Source organism: Macaca nemestrina, chromosome 5 (genome assembly GCF_043159975.1).
Source record: "Macaca nemestrina isolate mMacNem1 chromosome 5, mMacNem.hap1, whole genome shotgun sequence".
Lineage (NCBI taxonomy): Eukaryota > Metazoa > Chordata > Mammalia > Primates > Cercopithecidae > Macaca > Macaca nemestrina.
In genome coordinates, this window is record NC_092129.1 from 36,939,742 (window position 1) to 36,954,602 (window position 14,861).

The 14,861-nt window shown below is 40.8% G+C and overlaps 1 pseudogene; it reads left to right on the forward strand.

Annotated features, from left to right (window-relative positions):
* The first annotated feature begins 4,616 nt into the window (after positions 1–4,616).
* Positions 4,617–6,248, forward strand: LOC139363130 (putative elongation factor 1-alpha-like 3; annotated as a pseudogene).
* The last annotated feature ends 8,613 nt before the right edge of the window (positions 6,249–14,861 follow it).

The window sequence follows — 14,861 nt, forward strand, 5'->3', positions numbered from 1 at the left end:
ATCAGATATATGATTTGAAAATATTCTTCCTAGTCTGTGGGTTGTCTCTTCACTCCATTGTTTCTGTTGCTGTGCAGAAGCTTTTTAGTTTGATGCAATCTCATTTGTCTATTTTTGCTTTGGTTGCCAGTGCTTTGGGGCTTTGGGGTTATATCTAAGAAATCATTGACCATACCAATGTTGTGGAAGTTTCTCCATATGTTGTCTCCAAATACTTTTACAGTTTCAGGTCTTATGTTTACATCGTTAATGTATTTTGAGTTGATTCTTGAATATGGTGTGAGATAAGAGATGGTACATCTTAATGCGTGAGGAATAGTGTATGTTCTAGGAGCAAAAGCATTCGCAATACATAAAATATCTTCACCATTGAAACTGAGATTGCTCAGGGAACAAATCAGCCTTTGACAATATTTATATCCACATCATTTAGAGATTGCCTGAAAGCATTTATTCTGCATGTGAAGCCACATTTTGAACTGAGGTACCCCTGAGGTACCCCTTTGAATACTTTACAAATGGCTTCTTCACTCTATCTGAAGCCCAGGTTTTAAAGTACATTATCAATCTCTTATACCCCAAGCATTTCTCACATGGCTCTTTACTAGTGTGACAGTCTTGTCTGATACTATTTTTAGCACTAACTTTGAAGCCTCCAAAATTTAAGCATTGTATGTTCTCAAAAAATAAGGTGACCCCAAAATCATGGTCAGGTGTTGGCGTGGGTGCAGGATTAAGAGCATGAATAATAACTTTGTGGAATTACTGAAAAGTCCCTCAGTCAATTATATAAATGAAAGGTCAATCCATAAAAAAACATGCAACATATTTTGAATTTCTGAGCCAAATATCATGCCTCATTTATATGGACTCTCAGAATCTATTTCTTACCATAGCAAAGAAAATTCATTTCTGAGTTCAGAACCTATCAAAAAAGAAAGCTAGGAGAACTGCCAATTCTACTACTACTGTACAAAGATGAATGACCTCCAGTGAATTAAGCCTGAAGCCTAATTTAGACACTCAAAGCTAGAGTGTTGGGCAGGGCACAGCAGCTTCATACCTGTAATCCCAGCACTTCTGGAGGCCAAGGCAGGTGGATCACTTGAAGTCAGGAGTTTGAAACCAGCCTGGCCAACATGGTGAAACCCCATCTCTACTAAAAATAAAAAAATTTAAAAAATTAGCCAGGCGTGGTGGTGTGCACCTGTAATCCAAGCTGCTAGAGAAGCTGAGGCAGGACAATCGCTTGGACCTTGGAGGCAGAGGTTGCAGTGAGCTGAGATGGTGCCACTGCACTCCAGCCTGGGCGACAGAATAGACTCTGTCTCAAAAAAAAAAAAAAAAAAAAAAAAGCTAGGGTGTTGTTATAGTGTCATTTACTATAAAAATTAAAGGATATGGGGGTGAAGTGAAGAATTTTAAAAAAATAATATCTCTCCAGGCTCATCATTAAAACATATGGTTGTAGAGATGTTGCTTCCCAGTAGATATATAAAAATGTTATTCTCTCTCTAATATAGAAATAGTATGTTCCAAAGGGCATTGCACTGGGTTTAGATGGATCACTAGCCATTTTCAGTTGCCAATTCTCACTTGCTCTTTGAAACCTCAATGCTTTACATTTATCAACTAAAAAGAAACCACACATTTTTAAAAATCATGAAGGAAGCTAATCTATACTTTGTAGTAGAATGTTATGATTTCTATTTTATGACTACAAAACTAAATTTAGTTATCCAGCGAATAATGTCTAATATCTTAAGCCAATTGAATCATATTGAGTTCTCAGAAAAATAAATGAAACAAAATGGATTGTTTTAAAGGGAGTAAATCTTACTCCATAAAAGACAGCTGCTTTTCAAATAACATCAATTGGATTTTTAATATAACCTATTAGGATTTTGTTTTCTTCCTTTTTTGGAGACTTTCTTAGTCAGATATAACAACCAGAATCTACACTTTGGCTCTTTTCTCTGTGAGCATTCTTATGGTCAATTCCCACTATTTTTAGCTTTATGCGGTTGTTCCAAGAACATACCTTTTCTCAGAAAGCAATATTTTCTCTACCTTCAAAGAGAAAATTTAGGAAAAGGTCAGAAAACACAGAGTCCCTACGGTTGGACTTGACCTGCTTCTTAGAACTTAAAAACAATTGGGTATTTTTAGTCCAGTCACGCTAAAGAACAAAGGCAACAGCAGAATTTGTTGCTCTAAATATATAACTTGACCGGTTGCAAACCGTCAAACATAGACCCCAATCCCATCTAAATGTTTGTGTCCCTACTTAATTAACTTACTTTGTTTTGTAATTAGTTCCACATTTTCAGTCTCTTGCAGTTGAGACTGGACTTGATCACCTAAAAAATGTTAGCTCAGGCCGGGAGCAGTGGCTCACACCTGTAATCCCAACACTTTGGGAGGCCGAGGTGGGCAGATCACTTGAGGTCAGGAATTCGAGACCAGCCTGGCTAACATGGTGAAACCCTGTCTCTACCAAAAATACAAAAATTCGTCAAGCATGGTGGTGTGCACCTGTAATCCCAGGCGCTCTGGAGGCTGAGGCATGAGAATCGCTTAAACTTGGGAGGCGGAAGTTGCAGTGAGCTGAGATTGCACCATTGCTCTCCAGCCTAGGTGACAGAGTGAGATTCTGTTTCAAAAGAAAAAGAAAAGAAAATGGTAGCTCAAAACACTCAATTATTATTTTAAAAGCTTTTTCATTAAAAAAAATTGGGATACTCAGCAGCATTTATAACTGACTGGTATCTAATACTAAGAGAAATTGGCATGAGATAATCTGGCCAATTAACAGTATGCAGTCACTGCATTTATGTTTTATTGTAGGGATGTGACGAGTTGTAAATAAGTAAGAACAAGTAATGCTAGTATAAAATACCTTTTAATGTTTTGTTTTGTAGGTTGTCAATCTCGACACATGGTGCCTTGTATGTGAGTCTCTTAGTGGATCGTGTTGCTATTATTTGTTTTCAAAACTGCACTAGATTTGTAAACACCCTGATGCAAAACTGGTTGGTATTCCTACATACATACCCAGCAGCTGCATAGGACGTGACATGCATAGTAAGGCTCTAGAAAATATTTAGGGAAGGATACAGGAAAGGGAAAGAAGAAAAAGGAAAAGTTTTAGAAGAGTGAAAAAAATTCAAAGGGTAAAATGTCTACAGTATAAAAATATTACAGAGTTTTTTTTTTTTTTTTCCCATCACCTTGGGGGTGTCTAGGCCGAAATAAGGCACTCAGACATGCAAGAGTTTCCAACTTGACAGTGATGGAGCCAAAAGGGAACTTGATCCTTCCCGGTCTCCTCCTTGTTCCTCAGGTGCCACATATGCATCTGACTAATGTCAAAACAGAAGGCTGGACTCCTCATACAAAAATGTGCTGGCGAGCACACCCATGACCTTTAAAATCAATCATTGCAAATGGGTATTCAAGCAAGAGGAAATGATCTTCAGCTGGGCGGTTTCTCTTCTACATCAGCTGGCAAAGAGGCAGGCATACAATTACAAGCAGCACGATTTTTGTTTGCAGACTGCCTGCCCAAACCTTCCAGTATTTTCCATAGCTTTACCGCAAAAAATAACACTACCCTCAAGTTTAACAGGATGTGAAAACTCCTTCCATGTCTTGAGACAATTTCCCTCCTATGCTGTTGCTCAGCTAGTTGGTCTCTTCTTACTCAGCCGAGTGTGATTTGCGTAAATTGCTTTAACAGCCAGATATTAAAAGCAAACATTGGTCTTTCTTATTCCTGTGTTTCTGACTGTTCTCTTTATCCAAGTGCACCTGGCAATTCACCCAAATCACGAGGTATTACCTAGGTCGTATTTATGAAGTCAGTGCAGGTAAACACAGCTGATCACTGGCCACCAGTTTTCCTTCCTTGCTGGGTCCTTTCGTTTCCCTTTTCAAGATTAGCTTCCAACTTCCTAACTTTAGTGGCTCCTTCTGGAAGACCATGTGGAGTGGGATGTCAGGCAGCAAATGCAGGACCTCTCCAGATCTTGAAAAACAAACAGGAAAGATGGTTTCTAGAATAATATTGCTCCTTGTTTCTCCAAGCTCCTGCTTGTGAAGCTTAATCCTTTTTTGTTTGTTTCTGAATAGTTTATGGAAATGGACGGTTTCTGTTTTTCCTCTAATGAGGACACACACATGCATGCACAGTCTCACACACACACACACACACCTTCCTGCAGAAAACATATTTTGTTTGTTTGTTTCTTCTTAGAATAGAAAAGAGGAGGTGACAAGAGAAGTTGTTTTGTTTTATAGCACACGTTCTTTTAAGGTTAAAATATCTGATGTATTGGCTTTCAAAATTCATGTATATTTTTACATACTGAAAGTACTGTATTGCACATTTAATTGGTGAATTATATCTCGATAAAGCTATTTTAAAATCATATGGTATCAGAATATTAGGTGTAAGTCATTTTTTTTCTAAAAGATAAATATCAAGTACAAGTAAAAGAGGTCAGAAAAGAAGTTAAGCTGCTTTCCAAAGCAGTGTTTAGCTTTTCCTCAGCTACAGGAACACAGGTGTTGCTGCCAGAACACAGGTGTTGTGAAATCCACCCCTAAAAGCCAAAATGGGAAAGGAAAAGACTCACATCAACATTGTCGTCATTGGGCTTGTAGATTTGGTCAAGTCCACCCCTACTGATCTAAACATTTGGTGGGACTGACAAGAGACCCTCTGCAAAATGTGAGGAGGAGGCTACTGAGATGGGAAAGGGCTCCTGGGTCTTGTATAAACAGAAAGCTGAGTGTGAACAAGGTATCACAAGTGATATCTCTCTGTGGAAATTTGAGGCCAGCAAGTGTTATGTGACCATCATGAGACTTTATCAAAAACATGATTACAGGCACATCCCAGGTGGAATGCACTGTCTTGATTGTTGCTGCTGATATTGGTGAATTTGAAGTTGCCATCTCTAAGAATGGGCAGACCCCTGAGCACACCCTTCTGGCTTGCATGCCAGATGTGTGACAAGTAATTGTTGTCATTTACAAAATATATTTCACTGAGCCACCCTATAGCAGAAGAGACACGAGGGAATTGCTAAGGAAGTCGGCACTTACATTAAGAAAATGGGGGCCGGGCGCAGAGGCTCACGCCTGCAATCCCAGCACTTTGGGAGGCCGAGGTGGGTGGATCATGAGGTCAGGAGATCGAGACCATCCTGGCTAACATGGTGAAACCCCATCTCTACTAAAAATACAAAAACTGAGCCGGGTGTGGTGGCGGGCGCCTGTGGTCCCAGCTACTAGGGAGGCTGAGGCAGGAGAATGGCGTGAACCTGGGAGGCGGAGCTTGCAGTGAGCCCAGATTGCGCCACTGCACTCCAGCCTGGGCGACAGAGCGAGACTCCACCTCAAAAAAAGAAAAAAGAAAATGAGCAACAGCCCTGACACTGCAGCATTTGTGCCAATTTCTGGTTGGGATGGTGGCAACATGCTGGAGCCATGTGATCACAGGCCTTGGTTTAAGGGATAGAAAGTTTAGGATAAAGATGGCAATGCTGCTTGAAGCTCTGGACTCCATCCTACCACCAACTCATCTAATTGACAAGCCCTTGCTTCTGCCCCTCCAGGATGTCTACGAAATTTGGGATATTGGCACTATCCCTGTGGGCCAAGTGGACACTGGGGTTCTCAAACCTGTATCGTGCACACTCTGCTCCAGTCAACATTACAACTGAAGTAATGTCTGTTAAAATGCACCATGAAGCTTTGAGTGAGCTCCTCCTGGAGACAATGTGGGCTTTAATGTCAAGAACGTGTCTGTCAAAGCTGTTCGTTGTGGCAACATCGCTGATGAAAGCAAAACCACCTACCTGTAGAAGCAGCAGGGTTCACTGCTTGGGTGATTATCCTGCATCCTCCAGAGCGAATCACACTGGCTGTGTATGCCCCATACTGGATTGTCACATGGCTCACACTGCTTGCAAGTTTGCTGAGCTGAAGGAAAAGGTTGACCAATGTTCTTGTAAGAAGCTGGAAGATGGTCCTTAAATTCTCGAAATTGGGTGATGATGACTATCGTTGATATGGTTCCTGTCAGGCCCAGGTGTGCTGAGAGCTTCTCTGACTATGCTCCTCCAGGTCATTTTGCTGTTCATGATATGAGATAGACAGTTGCTGAAGGTGTCTTTAGAGCAGTGGCTGCTGGAGCTGGCAAAGTCACTGAATCTGCCGGGGAAGTTCAAAAGGCTAAATGAACAGGATCTTTAATACTTTTCACTCAATTTTTTTTTTTTTTTTTTTTTGAGATGGGGTCTTGCTCTGTCACCCACGCTGGAGTGCAGTGGCACCATCATGGCTCACTGCAGCCTCAACCTCCTGGGCTCAGGTGATCCTCCCATCTCAGCCTCCCAAATAGCTGGGACCACAAACCTGTGCCATCACACCAATCTTTTTTTTTTTTTTTTTTTTTGGAGATGAGGTCTTGTTATGTTGCCCAGGATAGTCTCGAACTCCTGAGCTCAAGTGATCCTCTCACGTCGGCACCCTAGTCTTAATCAATGGTGGAAGAACAATCTCAGAAGTGTTCGTTTCAATCAGCCATTTAAGTTTAACAGTAAAAGACTGGTTAATAATGCATCATAAAACTTCAGAAGGAAAGAATGTTTTGCAGACCATTTTGTTTTTGTTTTCATGTGGCAGTTTTATTAGTTCTTAAAATCGTTACTTTTTAACGGAAACACCTTGACCAAAAATCTATCACAGAATTTTGAGACCTATTAAAACAAAGTTTAATGAGAAAAAAAGTTATAGCAGAATAATCAACTTAGAATGGAACATTTTGTCACCAGCTGATGATAAGTAACTACATCGCTGAAGAAGTTTACATCATATTCAGTAGTGAATCTAATATTATAGATGGAATACTACCAATAAAAATATTTTACTGTTTTGAAAAATCTGTCAACTGTAATACATATAATGGGCATTGTACATCCATCTGCAATTAAAATATGTTCATGTAAATTCTTTTGAATAAAATTTATATGGCATCACTTCCTAAAAAGCTTTTTCAGCATTCTATTTTCCTTTTAATACATCATATGGGAGTAAATTTCAAAATCTCTTAATCTTTGTCCTGTTCTGTTTGTTTCTCCTTACAAATTTGTGGTGACCTCAAAGTCTTCCTAAGCATTGGGAAATGCTTCTTTTCAACAGGATGGTTTAAAACTAAGTTTGCTAAATAACGTGATTGCCATCACACCATTAGCACCAACACCCATAGCAGACATCACTAATTAAAGAAGTAATTTCTCCTGCAGAGTATAGATTAGACTCAGCTGTGGAGCTCCAGACAGCTAGGAAAACCTATCTCTTGAACTGGTTATAGAGTTGAAGGAAGTCAATTCAGTTCTCCAAAGTCCCTCTCATTGTCTTATAATGGTGGTCTCTATTCTATCACAATCACTGTGAAGGTTTGTAATGCCCAGTTTGAGAAACGTGGTCATGACGTGATTCGCAGATGCTCTTCCATAGTTCTGTAAGAAAAAGGAAAAAGTTTTTACCTCTCCAATTTTATGAGCCAGAGAATTTTCCAGAATATTAATAGTACTGGAAGAGACCCTGAACAGTTAGTGCTGTGGCAGGAGGGTCCAAACGGCTGTAGAAGAAGCACATTCTGTTCCTTTTCATCACCAGCCAGCCAGACCAAATAAGAGTGGGTCTCCTCTCCTCTCCGGAGCCACATTCCAGCCTGGACAGGGGAGGTGCCCCCGACACACAGTGTTTCCTACTAGGAAATGCGCTAAAATTAACCGAAGTTCCTCAAGTCCTGGCTGGGGAGGTAGCACAGTCAGCAGAGCTCCCTGTTCCTTCCTCAGCACACTGCTTTCCTTACTATCTCTGGGGCAAGTTGTCTTTGGCTTCTTAAAGGATTTATACTTGTCGTGTCTTAAATGTGTAACTCGCTAGTAATGAGCCAATAGTGGAAATTTCAGTGAACAGAGCTTTTTACTCCAGTAATTCCAGGTGTGAACTACAAATAGAAAGGTTCTTTTTGTGAAATTTTCCTCTACAGGCCCTATCTGGTGTTTGCACCCTGAGTCCTAGGAAAGCTAACACGGAAATAAAGCCTCCCAGTGTTTGTGTCTGTTATCTATACGGCCTCCTAACTAATATTGCCCTTCTAGGACAAAAGTACCTTCCTTTCCAATAAGCTTTCTGCAGGGAGAATGCAGTGAAGGAGCCGGATCTTCTGAGACCAGTTCAGAGGTACCTCCTCTCCCACACAGCCTGGTGCAGCTGGGGCCGGCAGGCAGGAAGTATGCCCCATGGGATAGCAGTTGCGGTCCTGCAGGCTCCCTAAGAATGGCATTTGGTCTCCTCAGAGAGGTTGTTAAAGTCATGTTAGACCTCTAATGAATTTCCTCACCTACCCCAGGCTGACTCCAAGCCCAAGCACAACCTTTTCACTTTGGATCTCCTCCCCTCACCCACAATCCCTTTGGCCTGAGATGACTTCCTGCCCTCTGGTCAAGACTGGCCCTGGTGCCCTCGCCTCTCCATTACCAGCCTCTCTCCGGTGTCCCATGCAGACCCACAGACAGTCTTGCCTTCTGCTGACAAAACATGCCGGTGCTCTGTGATCCTTCCTCTCCATGGCTCTAGTCTCTTTCTGGATGTCTTCAAATCAAGATTCCGCTTCCTAGAAAGCAGGAAGGTGGGCCAAAGCATAACAATATGGCTGCCGGTCGAGCGACGTGGCAGGAGAGAAGGGTACGTGGGGTCAGAGGCACAGCCTGGGGAGCGCTATTCCTCACTTGCCTCCTAATCTTGGGCAAATCTCTTACCTGCTCTGAGGCTTTGTTTTTTCATCCTAAAAAAGATTATACTCATACCCCAGGAGTAATTAAATATTCTATTCAAGGCATTCAGTACTGGCCTGGCAACAGGGTGCTTCTGGGTATTAGCATCACTTGTTAACAGTGGCATTTATGGAAGTATCTCCTGAAGAATCTAATCTCATGATTCACTGTAGCAAATAGGGTTTATATTCAAATATGCTTGGGAAATGTGAACTGTGAACTGAAGCTTACCCCAGGCCATATGGAGATTTATAATGATCACAAATAGTTCTTCCCCTGGACAAGTTACTTAACTGCTCTGCCTCAATTTTCTCATTCATAACATGAACACTTTCTTCCTCTTATTATTTTTGTGAGCACTAAATTAGGTACCATACATTAAACATTTTGCAAAATACCAGCTGTATCACATATGCGCAACAAATGTTAACAAGTAGTATTAGAATTAAGTAGTAGTATTACAATTAAGTAGTATTACAGTTTATACTACTATCGCTGTTTAATGATACTGAAAATTCCTAAAATTAAAAACAACAAATAACACCGTCTTTTTAATGTTGCTGAACTGTTGCAATGTTGCAAACTTCATTTGGCCAGGGATCTCTTTTCTGGTGACCAGTGGGAAACACTAGCTAAAGAATTAAACCTTTGAGAGATACTTGGTTTGGAACAAAATGCACTTGAAGATATTGTGTCTTGATCCAAATAAGTTTTCAGCCTCTAGGATTTCCCCCTGAACTCTCCTTGGCATAATGGTTCATGCTGTGGGAGAAGAAATGCTGAAGATGGTGCAGCAGTGTCTGGCTTGTGAGCTTCAGTGTCCAGACAAGAGAGCATCCTAGCAGAGCCCCAAGAACATGGATCTAATGCTCCGACAGAACAGAGTCTAAATCCTCACTGAATATTCTTTATTATTTTGGAGGAGGAAATAAAGTGAAATTATTTAATCTCACGAAACTTCAGTGTTCTCATCTACAACATTAAAAATAATTGTACCTACCTCATAGGATGATTATGTAGTATAGTAAATGGCATGTAAATTAACCTCAATACAGTGTGTCTCCTGTTATTATCATAGTGTATTAGTCGTTCTCATGCTGTTAATAAAGACATACCCAAGACTGGGTAATTTATAAAGGAAAGGGGTTTCGTGGACTCACAGTTCCACATGGCTGGGGAAACCTCACAATCATGGCAGAAGGCAAGGAGGAGCAAAGTCATGTCTTACGTGGCAGTAGGCAAGAGCTTGTGCAGGGGAACTCCCATTTATAAAACCATCAGATCTCATGAGACTTATTCATCACCATGAGAACAGTATGGGGAAACTGCCCCCATGATTCAGTTATCTCCACCTGGCCCTGCCCTTGACACATGGGGATTATTACAACTCAAGGTGAGATTTGGGTGGGGACACAGCCAAACCTTATTGCATTATCATGAGGATCTTTGTTATTATTATTGCAGATTCTCTGCCTGACTGGTATGTGACCTTTCACGTGGTACGTTTGTATGTCTGGAAATTCCTTACAGCTTTTCAGGGTTGAATGAGAAAACGGATGTGAAAAGTGTGGCCTTGGAAAGCACTCACTGGTAGAACTCCATTCCTTCCCCTGGCTTGCAGGACAGCCAGTGTATTTCATTTTTTTACTGTGCCTCATTGCTTCTTATATGGAGACATTGTTTTGACCAGACTGTAAATCCTGAAAAACAGATTGAAAATTTCCTCCCCTTGCTCTACCGTTCTCTAAGTACCTGGAATATGCTGAGCTTATAGGAGAGTATCAGATTCACTGCATGCGAGGAATAATGGAAAGTCAGGTATTAAAGCTGACCAGTGTGGGAGAAAGTTTCAAACTACCATCTTTCTAGAATCCTTCAAATTAAAACCAAAGAGAAAAGCACATAAAGAAACTCTTGTCTGGCTTTGTGTCCCAGAAGCAGGCACCACCTCTTCTGTGGAAAAGGGCAAATTTAACTCTTGGCATGCTTTATTCTTTCTGAATTATTCTTTTTTTGGGGGGGTTGGCCTGTGGGGGGACAGAGTGTCACTTTGTCACCCAGGCTGGAGTGCAGTGGCACAATCTCAGCTCACTGCAACTGCTGTCTCCTGGAAAGCAAGGACTTCAACTTCTAGTATAATAAACTTTCTTTAAGAATACTTAAAATATAGAAATTAATGTGCGCGGCTTTGCCTAACCCATCTATTTCATGAGAAGGACCATATCTGAATTCTAGCAGATGGATAATATAATATGAAGTTTCTTATTTATTTAAAAAATCAATGGTGCCAATGTGTTTACATTATGCCACACACTTACTAAGCATTCAGTTTCTTGAGACTGAAAATTTTAATTTAGCAGCATTTCTTACAAGTGGACATGAATAATGAATTTGGGCCCATTTTATTATTTGTTTAATTGTTTCAGTTTGAAGTGAATAGAAATATGTGGCTATGTCACTTTTTTCAATATATTCCATGGATGTACGCAAGACACTGTGAAGGAAACACTGGGTCCAAAAGCAATACTTCCTAACAAATTTATTTTAAAAAGCTGTAGTAAGATAACATTTCGTGTCTTTATTATGTAATTATAGTAAATCCTATTAGTATTGCATTTGAGATTCCTATGCAGATCCTCAAATGTCCACCCAACCATATGGCAATATTGAAGTCCTCCTTTAAGTCTTTGGGTTGTTTTAGGAAAGAATTTACCACTCTCTTTGCAAAGTGCCAGATCTACCAGAAGAGGGCACTGTGCTCCCAATTCACTCCAAAAGAAGCAAACATTCTCACTTTGCCAAACAGCACCGTGTCTTGTCTTATCCCAGAAGATTCCAGGGGTGCAAAAGGAATGTTTACACCACGCGTCTATTGCATTTGGATGGAGATGAAACAGGGAAGCCGCAATGAGTTCAATACTTCCAAAGGCAAGAAAACAAAGGTGACAACTATTTACTAGTTTGTCACCACTTCAAGTCATTTTTCGTCCATGCCACACGATGGCGCCTCTTCATCAATTATAGCTGCGCTCCCGCAGGGAGCCCGCAGCACCTTAAGTCCTAAAACCTGGCGTTGACAATCAGCACTGTCGTTTTAAAAATAGAAATTTTTGTTTACATAAGTAGAAGCTTTATGGAGAAACTTTGTAACAGCTTAGTTTTCTTTTTTTTTTCCTCTACTTATAAAAATTTTATCTTTTAGAGAATGTTTTCCTGTTAGAGATGATCAAGTGTTGGTTCAATGAAACAGAGAGCTATTTTCACTGTATCTGGGGGATTTTCACTAGTCCCCGAACAGAGTCTCCATTCAGTGTAGAGAATTCTCAGCTGCACATTGTCACTTGTTTCCGCTACTAGGTTAAAATTCTCTCAGCAGAACTAAAGGAAAGCTTTATTTTAAGCAATCCATCCATAACAATCCACCTGTCCAAGCCATGAAAAAGATAAAATTTTAAGGAATATAATTGTATTACTCATGTTGCAGTTAGGTTTTCAATTATGAAGAGCTTAGCTGGATAATTTTCTAACTCATAATACTGGCTCTCAATTTCCATTTTGACTTGTACAGTCTTGTGAGCTTGAGACATTTCTGGGCTGTACTGCAGAACCTGGAGCTGCGGTCTCTCTTTGTCACATTAGAGTGGTGCACTTTCTAGAACGAAAAGAAGAGAGCAGCCTGGGTGTCAGTGGGTTTATGTAAGGAATGCAGGCTGATATAATGTCACAATAAGACTACTGATGAGGGCTGGGCGTGGTGGCTCACGCCTGTAATCCCAGCACTTTGGGAGGCCCAGGTGAGTGGATCACCATGAGGTCAGGAGTTCAAGACCAACCTGGACAACATGGCAAAACCCCGTCTCTACTAAAAATGCGAAAATTAGCCAGGCATGGTGGCATGCCCCTGTAATCTCAGCTACTCGGGAGGCTGAGGCAGGAGAATCACTTGAACCCAGGAGGCGGAGGTTGCAGTGAGCCGAGATTGTGCCACTGCACTCCAGCCTGGGCAACAACAGTGAAACTCTGTCTCAAAAGCAAAAACAAAAACAAACAAACAAACAAAACCAGACTACTGACGAGTTTCTTTAAAAACCCACCACGTTGGCTAGTTAATCAATTGTGAATGCTCTAGGCTCATCCTCTACTATCATGCTTCTGTGGGTATGAGGTGGGAACTGGGAATATTTATTTTTACAAAATGTGCCAGGTGATTCTCCCTCACTTCCAGGTTCGGGGATCACTGAAATGGAAACTATGGTAAAAGAGCAGATGAGAGATAAGAAGAACTTGAGTTAAACCTCTAATAGTGAGGATAGCAGGAAGCATTTAAGACACAGGGACAGATAGATTGTGAGGACTGGGTAAATGAATGAAATCTGTGGTAATTCCAAGTTTCTGACTATGTGAATGAGAAGACTGTGGTGCCAATTCACTAAAGCAGGAAATAGATAAGAACATAGAATTATAGAGTAAGATGAGTTCTATTGGGGCTGTAATACATTTGAAATGAGTGCATAACTCCAAATTGCTGTGTCTAGTCCAGTTTGGAGGTCAGGAATTATCAACATACAAATAATGTTGAACCCTCAGGAGAAAACAAAATGCTGAATAGCACTGACATTTAAGCCTGGAAGCTGCTGAATCACAAAAAACGTATTTATGGCCAGCTCAGAATTTTTTAAGTTAAAAAATATATTGAAGCCTCTACTTGAGACTTGTATTCTCCAATTTGACCAGGGATTCCTTTATTTCAAATTTTCTTGCAATCAACAACAATGCTGGCTCACATCACCTTCTAGACCACCACAGTTACTGAGTTTGCCAGCCCAGATATAAGGAGTGGACAGGGTTTGAGAAAAACTGAAAGACTGGGAAACAATGAGGAGAGAGAACATAACCAGGGGAGAAAAGTATGAAGCAGAAAGAAGGTTGCAGCAATCATTCTGTTGAATGCAACAGAGAAGTTCAATGAGACTGGTCTCAGAAGCAATTTGACTTTTCATCTAATAATTCATGAAAGAGATGCATTTATTCAACAAATGTCTGTTGAGCACCTTCTCTGAACCTGGTAGTATATTAGGACCAAGTGAGACGACAATAAACAAGATAGATGTAATTGATGTCTTTGTAAAATTTATAGGCCAGAGACCATAGAAAATATAAAGGGGATATACAGAGATGAAAACCTATGAAAAATGTGAGTGCCTGATGCTATCAGGGAATAGATGAAGAATGCCGGGAACAGTCTCCTGGAGGAAAGGACTTCTACTGCTGGCCCCTTCTGCTTGGGTATCCGGCGTCCTATGGCTAGGACCAATCTGGCTTAGCCTTTGGCTTTCTGCTCTTCTTTGGCTCTGCACTCTCCTGATCTTAGTGTTGCTTTTAAACCAGGCCCCATCAAATGGGTGGAATCTTTGTATTCCTGCCCTGGACCCAAGGAACCCCATTAACCAGGTAGATAAACTTTCCCCTTCTTTTATGAAAAGAGGAAGAATTCCAGTGGAAACCAAGTCATTTCAGATATTAAGCCATATGAGCTTTTTGACATGCAAGCTTATCAGTTTCATGAATATTAATTTAGGATATTACACATTGGCACCTAGAAGTCTGAAATGAGGAGACAGAGCTGAGATTATAGGAAAGCCAAGGCTGATAGGATTCACAGGAAGAGTATGAGAGAGGAGATAGATGCACGGAGAGAAAATTCCAGGAGTTTTCCTCATTAGGTATTCAGTTGACTACGAATCATTTCATGTGGAAGCCAGGGAGAAAACCACCTGAAAGGACTAGAGGAAACAGTGCCTGGAAGTCACACAAGCTGAGAATAATGCTAGCGCCTGTTCACAACAGCCAGAGTGGAAATCTCGCAATTTATCAGGTAGAATACTGAGATGAGTTTTGCTTCAGTGGTGGGAAACAATTAACCCTAGACTAAATGCTGCAATTTTCACCAACAAAGCATAAAAGTAGATTTGAGGATTAGACTGTTTCCAAGTAACTTGAGTGTTC